Source organism: Salvia splendens, chromosome 1 (genome assembly GCF_004379255.2).
Source record: "Salvia splendens isolate huo1 chromosome 1, SspV2, whole genome shotgun sequence".
NCBI lineage: Eukaryota > Viridiplantae > Streptophyta > Magnoliopsida > Lamiales > Lamiaceae > Salvia > Salvia splendens.
Genome location: NC_056032.1, coordinates 27,456,334 through 27,465,431, shown reverse-complemented (window position 1 = coordinate 27,465,431; position 9,098 = coordinate 27,456,334).

The following is a 9,098-nucleotide window of genomic DNA, read 5'->3' as shown; positions in this document are numbered from 1 at the left end:
TAATAAATTAGGAGAAGAGACAGAGTGAAACTGGAAGATAAGTTCAGAGGATAAATTAATCGAAAATATGAGTAAATTTTATAGAAGAAGTGCGGCATGTTTGTATTGAAAACCTAGAGTCTCATTAATTGCCAATCAATCGACAATTTACCTTAACAACCTAATTTCTCTAAATTTCAAAACTACAAATTAAATGATAGTTAATCTCATCAATCCCATAAATTAAGATTAATCTCATTAATTGATTTGTCAATCAATCAAAAATTCACTAATTAAAATCATGTTATATTTTTGTTTCAATTGTGCAGTTTATTCAAAAACAACACATTTGAGTATGATTTAGTGAAATGATGCCACTATTATATTTTTCATGTCTAATTTGCTAATTATTAATGTAAATTTATAATGTTTTTAAATAAATACATAAAAGAAAAATATAAATATAAATATAAATATAAATATAAATATAAATATAAATATAAATATAAATATAAATATAAATATAAAAGGAGGAAAAAATATGGTGTAAACGTGTACCCTACTAATTATCAAGGTGACTCATTTTAAAGGCTCACTTTACTGGCAGTTAAATGTACAAATCCATAAACAAAAATCAGTTTCAATTAAATTTTAATTTTTAATTAAAAAGGTAATTTTGTAAATATTCCCAAAACTCCCCTTCAATAGTATAGATAGACATATTCTTGGGGCTGTGAGTACTTCTATGATGGGCCAATAAATTGTATAAAATAGGGCTGACTTTAAGTGGACTATATTTAAATAATTCTTTAAATGGGTTGATTAATTAATTCTTTGGTCTAGATTGATTACTTTAATGGTGGCTAATATGTTGGATTATTTTAGTAACTTCGACACGAATTAATATCCAGATTTAATTAATCAATGCAAAAGAATGTTTTAAAGTTCCCTAAGAAAAGACTTGGAAATAAAATTATCACGCATGCATTCTATTGAAGTTCGAATATTTTATTGAGTCTGGTTAGTATGTTATTCTTATTTTAGAAGGAACTATATCGGCAAGAAAGTTAAGACTGAACTGAGAATTTCAATTAATAATCTAAGCAAATGTGGTGGATTTTCTATCCTACATTATTGTTATTGTGTGGTATTTCTTCCTAAATACTCCCTCCGTCCATGGAAAATAATCTTATTTTGTCATTATGGGATTTTCATAAAAAATAGTCTCATTTCTAAAAAAATAGAAAGTTTCACTCTCATACTTTATCTATTTTTTCTCTTTCTCTCTTACTCTATCAATTTCTCATTAGAACATGTGTCGTCCACAAATGAGACTATTTTTTATGGACGGAGGGAGTATAAGTTAGTTTCATGTATGTTTTATGAGAAAATGTTGTTATGTAATGCCATGTTTTGTTTTGATCATTTTCTATTTGTTTGACTAGCAAGGTGAGTATACTTATTTGGCTTAAAAAAACTTCTTTTCCGAAAAATAAATACTTTGGCACAACCAATCTACTAAACAAATGATTTGACTTATTTTTTTTATTATACATTTAAATATGTAAAACAACCATTAAATATAAAAATATAACACATGACAAAAATAATTTATTTTATTTCTTGAAAAATAATCGAAGGATTTTTACAATATTCAAGCACTCGAAAAATATTTTACAGTACACGAAATACTAATAAAGAAAATATGAGACAATTTTTTATAGATGAAGTGAGAAAGTATTAATTATGTGTAGTGTGAGACCATTTACTTAAAAAAGTAAATTGAACTCAGAATTGCAATTTGCATACCCTTACTATTTACTACCTCCGGCCCACATTAGGAGTCACATTTGGTGTGGGCACGAATTTTAAGAAATGTAAATAAAAGCATCAGCAATGGCGGATGTCGCCGCGAAATTCCCACCGGCGTGCGTGAATTCTGTGGCGGACGTCCGCCATTGTGCGTCCCATGCACGGATACGGAATTCCGCATAGGAATTCGCAGTTCCGCGGCGTTTCGCGGAATTTCACTGGGAATTCCGCGCTGACGTCTGCCATTGCGTTGACTCGCGCGGAATTCCCGTTTAATGCATTAAATGTTTTTTTTGCGGTTCCTATAAATACATCCCGTAGAACTTCGTTTCATTCGCACCACTTGTATTAACAAGTTTCTCTCTCTCTAAATTTCTTTTATATATCTGTAATGACTGGTAGTGGTAGTGGTAGTGGTAGTAGTAGTGGTGGTGGTAGTGGTAGTGGTAGTGGTGGTGGTGGGCATTATGAACACATGATGCGGATGATACAAACACGTGTGCGGGAGGCCGCGGAGAGGGAGGAACAAGCGGCCTCAGCGTCGGCGATGCCTCGACCCATCCATCGTCGCACTATAGTGCCCCGGGACCACCTCGCTGCTCACAGGCGGTTGTACGAGGATTACTTTGCGCCGGAGCCACGGTTTGGGAAGAACCTATTCCGGCGACGGTTTAGGATGCATCGTCCGCTCTTTATGCGTATCATGGGCTTTTTGGAGCGTCGATACGGGTATTTTAGGGTGCGGGAGGATGCGGCTGGTAAACCCGGCCACACGCTGATTCAGAAGTGCACTGCCGCAATTAGGCAGTTGGCATACGGAGGTTCGGGCGACATGTTCGACCAGTACCTACACATCTTCGAGACGACTGCCCGCGACTGCCTGAAGTATTTTTGTCAGGGCGTTAGAGAGATATTCGGGGATAGGTATCTTCGGAGGCCTACCTCCGAAGATTGCCAGGCTCTGCTGGATAATCATACATTTTGTGATGTATGTGATTTAATGGCAATGGCGACAAGATCATTTTTGTCAATAGAGCATAAAAATCGTTATTGAATGGTGCAAGTTCATTTAAAGCTTAACTCTTTATATTTTAGTTTACTTGGCCAACAAGCAAACAATTTCAATCCAATTGACCTATAAACTTTCATTGTACGATCTCTGTTAGTTAATTGCATCAAGATAAGATCATTTTGATCGATATAACATCATAGTAATGTAATTAATGTTGGTCGCATGACAGTTCTACATATGGGTTTACTTGGCCAACAAACAAACCTTTTGAATCAAAATTGCCGATAATCATACATTTTGTGATGTCTGTAATTTAATGGCAATGAAGACAAGATAATTTTTGTCAATAGAGCATAATAATCGATGTTGTCTCGTGCAAGTTCATTTAAAGCTTAAGACTTTATATTTGAGTATACTTGGCCAACAAGCATACCATTTCAATCCAATTAGCCTATAAACATTCATTGTACGATCTCTATTACGGAATTGCATCAAGATAAGAACATTTTGATCGATATAACATCATAGTAATATAATGTTGGTCGCATGACAGTTCTATATATTGGTTTACTTGGCCAACAAACAAACCTTTTGAATCAAAATTGCCGATAATCATACATTTTGTGATGTCTGTAATTTAATGGCAATGAAGACAAGATCATTTTTGTCAATAGAGCATAATAATCATTATTGTCTGGTGCAAGTTCATTTAAAGCTTAACTTTTTATATTTGAGTTTACTTGGCCAACTAGCATACCATTTCAATCCAATTGGCCTATAAACTTTCGTTGTACGATCTCTATTACGGAATTGCATCAAGATAAGATCATTTTGATCGATATAACATCATAGTAATGTAATGTTGGTCGCATGACGGTTCTACATATGGGTTTATGATAAGGCTAATTTCATGCATGGGTCTAGGGATTTAATTCGTGATTTTACTAGGACTAACGCACGTTTTAAGCCAGGTGTGTGAAGGAATTCGCCAGGTCCAGGAAAGAAGACCAAAAAATCACAAGGTCGAGGAACTGGCGATTTAGTGAACGATTATGAAGAGAATTGCTCGACGGAGGAAGCTCCAGAGTTGAAGGGTAGAATAGGGATTTCTACGAAGACTCAAGAGCTATGTCCGCATCTATAAAAGGCAGAAGCATGCAAGCTGGAGGGATCTTCCCGGGGGAGACCTCACCACAGCCTGTTGCTTAGTTCACTTTCCCACACACACACTTGATACTAGTTTTGAGGAGATCTCAGTTCGCACGTTCGGGTTTCATCTTAGCTTCCGATATGGTGTAACACCGCTCTTGTTAGGAGCGAAGAAACAATCTATTTTCCGCTTTCCGCATTTTGCTTACTCTGCCGAGCTTCGTTGTTCGAAGCTCGGTTCGCTGTTTTCACCGAATAGTTTCTGGTTTAAATGCAAGTTTGATTTTCCGTTATGGCGATTGTGTTGATTTCTGGTTTGATCGTTTCGCTTATTGAGATTTTGGAGTTTTTAAATTGTCTGAGTTGGATGCGTTTCGCAGCTGTTTACTGAGTTATTGTAGGTTAATGGTCAGATCTGGGAGATTGGAGTTGGATTGTGGAGGAATTTTGGTTGGATTTGCTGGATTTGTTGGTTGTTGGGTTCGGATGTCTTGGATCCGGAGTGGATCAAGTATTCTGACGTGAATCTGAGTAGTTTCGATCTGATTTTCATGCTTAGTTTACGTGTTTTTCTTTCATTCCGTCTAGTGTACGCAGATCTGATGTGTTTCCGAGTTGCAGCAAGATAACGACGACCAAATCTCTATATTCTGTTCGAATCTCGCTTTTTGCTCTGTTTGTTCATCTGCAAGTTTAATTTGGTTGAGAGGATGCATTTTGCTGCGAGCTAGCGTCAGAGTTTGTTAATCTGCAGTTCTTTCCGTACTTGCCATTTTTGGAATTATGGTCCCCACTTTCAGTCATATTCTGTTTAGCTAGATTAGGTAGTTGTTTACACTGTCTAGGAAGTGGTTATGTTCCTTGTTGTCGAAGTCTGAATTTACAAGTTTAACATGTCCTAGGTCTAGCATTTACATTTTCTGCCTAGGTCTAGAGTTAGTTTAAAATTCTCAACCCTTTTGTTGCGTGGCAGCAGCCATTTGTCTGTCCAAAGTCTCTGAGCACTACTTTGCGAGTCCATCTCTGTGGGATCGACCCCACTTCCCTATACTAATTCATAGTATTCGGGTTGAGGGATTTATATTTTTTTGAAGGGGAGTCGATGTGTGTCCAACGACCAAGCACTTTATGTTCTCTTAAGTTCCTAGACCTTGTGCTCTAGTGGATTTAAGGAGCGTGGTGTCTTGACCAAGCGCTTGCAGTGATCTATTTCTGTGCACACGCGATATGCAAAAATACCTCTCTTCAAATGGCGCCGTTGCCGGGGAGGGATGGCGTACTTTGTGTTAGTGCCTAGAGTTTTTGGTGTGAATAATTTTAATTTACTTTTTCTTTCCGTTTTCTTTGTAGTACATGAGCAGGAGCTTCCACCGGAGTAACTCGTCTGGTTGGAAATACGGTCAGTTCGTTTGGAAGATCAAGGATACAGCCTCCACTGTGACTACCAGATCAGGGTTCACGACGGGAGATCCGTTCCCGACTGAGTTTTTGAGTGACGAATCCTGGGAATCTTCAGGACGAACAGATCCGGAGTCCCCACCAGAATCGGAAACAGAGTCAGAAACAGGGGAGGAAGAGGAAGTTGAGATGGCACACGTAGCGGACCCAGATCCAGAAATAGGGTCACTAACGGCTCATCTCGATGGAGAACCAGCACACGCAATAGTGATGAACCCACGTCAGAGATCTATTGAGATCAAAACGAATGTGTTAGGTGTCTTGCCAACATTTTCTGGGCGAAGGAGTGAATGCCCGTACGAGTTTATGAACGAGTTTAGCAAGTTATGTGGCATTCAAAAGAGGCCTAATGATGCGACAGAGGAGGACTATCGCTTGCGCGCGATTCCTTTCACTCTAAAGGGGGAGGCAAATACATGGTTGTTGAGATTACCCCCGGATTCTATCCGCACCTGGAGGGACTTTAAATTGGAGTTCCTAGATTACTTCTTTCCATCCAACAAGACGAACGCTCTGAAGAAGGAGATAGTGGAATGCAAGCAGGATTACGATGAGTCATTGAGCCAATACTGGTCAAGGTTCAAGGGATTGCTGGACGCATGCCCGAATCATCGGATGATAGAGGCAGAGACCTACTCTCTGTTTTATGAAGGGGCAACTCCCGAGTCTAAGGATTTGATGAACTCCTCGAGCGGGGGGAATTTTAAAAGAAAGAGAGGAAGTGAGGCAAGAGAGATTTTGGGAAGATTAATCGACGCCAAGAAGGCGTATGACAGTACGAGGAATGCTGTGAGAAAAGGCTCTGTGAATGCATTGAGGGAGCAGGAGGATGACAAAGTTGAAGCAAGGATTGATAGTCTGGAGAAAGCCTTGCTGAATGCTATCGAAAAAACTAATACAGCCGCACCAAGGGAAACGGCTAAGTTGTTAGGTCCAGTAGATAATCAACTCCAGCAATATTACGGACCTCAGGAAGGTGATTACCAGGCCCAGGCGAACGCGATGGGAAGTTGGAATCCTGATGGAAGTTGGAACCAAGGAAGACAAAGAGATGCACCCTGGAGGAATCACCCGAACTTTAGATGGTCTGAAAACGAGCAAAGCCAGCCAGCACCCCAACTGAGTATACAGTCCGCACCGCAGCCCGAGAGGCAGGGTAACTGGAGAAATCATGAGGGGCAAGGAAATTGGAACAACCGTAATCAAGGAGATCACTCGACCTGGGGAAACAAGAATCAAAATTATCAAGGGAATTCTTATGTACCACCACATCAAAGGAATTTCCAAGCACCTTACCCAGGTCAAGGAAGTAATTTCAACAACAATCCAGGAGGTCAAGGGCACATTCGCCCAGGCCAAGGAAGTGGAACAAACCAAAATATAGGGCCAGGCCCTAGTCAGCCAAGCTCTAGACCCAGGAACCTTGATGAGATGGTTCACGACCTCGTTAGTTCCCAGCAGCACATTCAGAACAATTTACAGTCGAACAATGATGTGGTCCACAAGCTTCAGGATGCGCAGCAAGAACAGAAGGCGGCAATGGATATGTTGGCCAAACAGTTGTCTCAAATAGCTACTTCCTTGAGTGATATGCGGGGAAACGAGGGCAAGATTCCTGCATCGGTAAGACCACCTGACAAAGCCAATGTTAGCCAGATCACGCTGAGATCTGGGAAGGAGTACGAAGGGCCGGTCATGAGGTACAGAGAGGTCACGACCCCCATTGAGGATAAGGAAGCAGAGGAAAAAACCACTGAATCAAGAAACTCGGTTGAAAGCAACCCTGCAGTTAGAGATGAACTTCAGGCAGGAGATTTAGAGAAACGGCTGCCCAGGACAATCGAACCATTTTTCCTAGATCCAGAACCGGAATTGGTAGAGAAAAAAGGAGTCGATGAATTTTCAGCAGGTGAATGTTCCGGAACCGGGAAACGACCAAAACCTTTCCCAAACCGAGGAGAGGCAAAGAAAAAGAAGGATGAGCCAGTGGATCTTATGGATATTTTCGGGAAACTGGAGATAAATCTACCCTTCTTACAGGCTTTGAAAATGCCAGTTTTCAGCAAGTTCATCAAAGAGTTTATAGCTGGGAAGGCTAGACCTAGTGGAAAAATCTTGATAGGCGAGAATGTGTCCGCGGTAATTCAGAAGCGGAGGATGCCTTCGAAATGCAATGACCCAGGTATGTTCACCTTGCCTATTTCCATCGGCGATGTAAAAATTGAGCATGCTATGTGTGACTTGGGAGCATCCATAAATGTGTTACCCCTGTCCATATACAAGAGGTTAGTGGGAGTAGGTATGGTAGATACGAAGGTTGTGATCCAATTGGCGGACAGGTCATGCATCTGCCCCGAAGGAGTGCTCGAGAACGTAATAGTCAAGGTACACGACTTCCTGTACCCGGCTGACTTCCATGTGATTAAGATGAGCGATAATGAGTCTGTAGAGTCTGGCGGAGTATTATTGGGGAGACCTTTCCTGCGAACTGCTAAGACTATCATTGATGTCTTTGATGGTACTATCTGTCTCGATTACAATGGGGATAAATATACATTCAGCATAGATGAGGCAATGAAGAAGCCACTTGATGTTGAAAATATGCATTCTGTAGATATCATTAACCCCTTGGTCCAGGAATACCTCGAGACTGAATTAATGCAGGGACAGATTGAGAACTCAGAGATGAGTCATGCTGTTGATAGGGAGGTGGCCAGTTGGTGCCAAGCAATGAATACGAGCAAGTTGTCAGATGAAGAGCTAGCAGAAGCAATTCTGGAATTTTGCACCAAGCCCGAGCTAGCCAGATCGAGGGAGACACTTTATGGGGCAAGCAAGGAAGATCTTCCTGGATCGACTAAGGGGATGACGACTGGAGCAGCAGAAAAGAACCCCCTGCCCCAGGAAAAAGATGTTCCCAAGAAGGAGTTGAAAACACTTCCGCCAGGCCTAAAGTATGCTTACCTTGAGGCGAATGAGACTTTTCCGGTGATTATCAACAGCAACTTGATCAAGGAACAGGAAGAGGAGCTGCTGAAAGTCATCCGAAGGAACAAGAACGCTATTGGTTGGACACTTTCTGACTTGGTAGGGATTAGCCCTGATCTGTGCATGCATCACATTCGATTAAATGAAGGAGCGAAACCCTGCAGAGACCCTCAACGCAAATTGAATCCCAATATGCGGGAAGAGGTATTGAAGGAGGTATTGAAGTTGTTATCCCTAGGAATCATTTATTCCATACCAGACAGTGAATGGGTTAGCCCAGTACACATGGTACCCAAAAAGTCGGGAATCCAGGTTGTCAAGAACGACAAGAATGAGTTGGTACCGACCAGGCTAGTCACCGGTTGGAGGATGTGCATTGACTACAGAAAATTGAATGAGGTAACCAAGAAAGACCATTTTCCCCTTCCGTTCATTGACCAGATGCTGGAGAGATTAGCAGGCAAGCAATATTTCTGTTTCTTGGACGGATATAGTGGGTATTTCCAAATTTACGTGGACCCCGAGGACCAGGAGAAGACAACTTTCACGTGTCCGTTCGGAACGTATGCATATCGGAGAATGCCGTTTGGCCTTTGCAATGCACCAGGCACTTTTCAACGATGTATGATGAGTATTTTCTCAGACCTGCTGGAAGATTGCATCGAGATCTTTATGGACGACTTCACTGTATACGGGGATT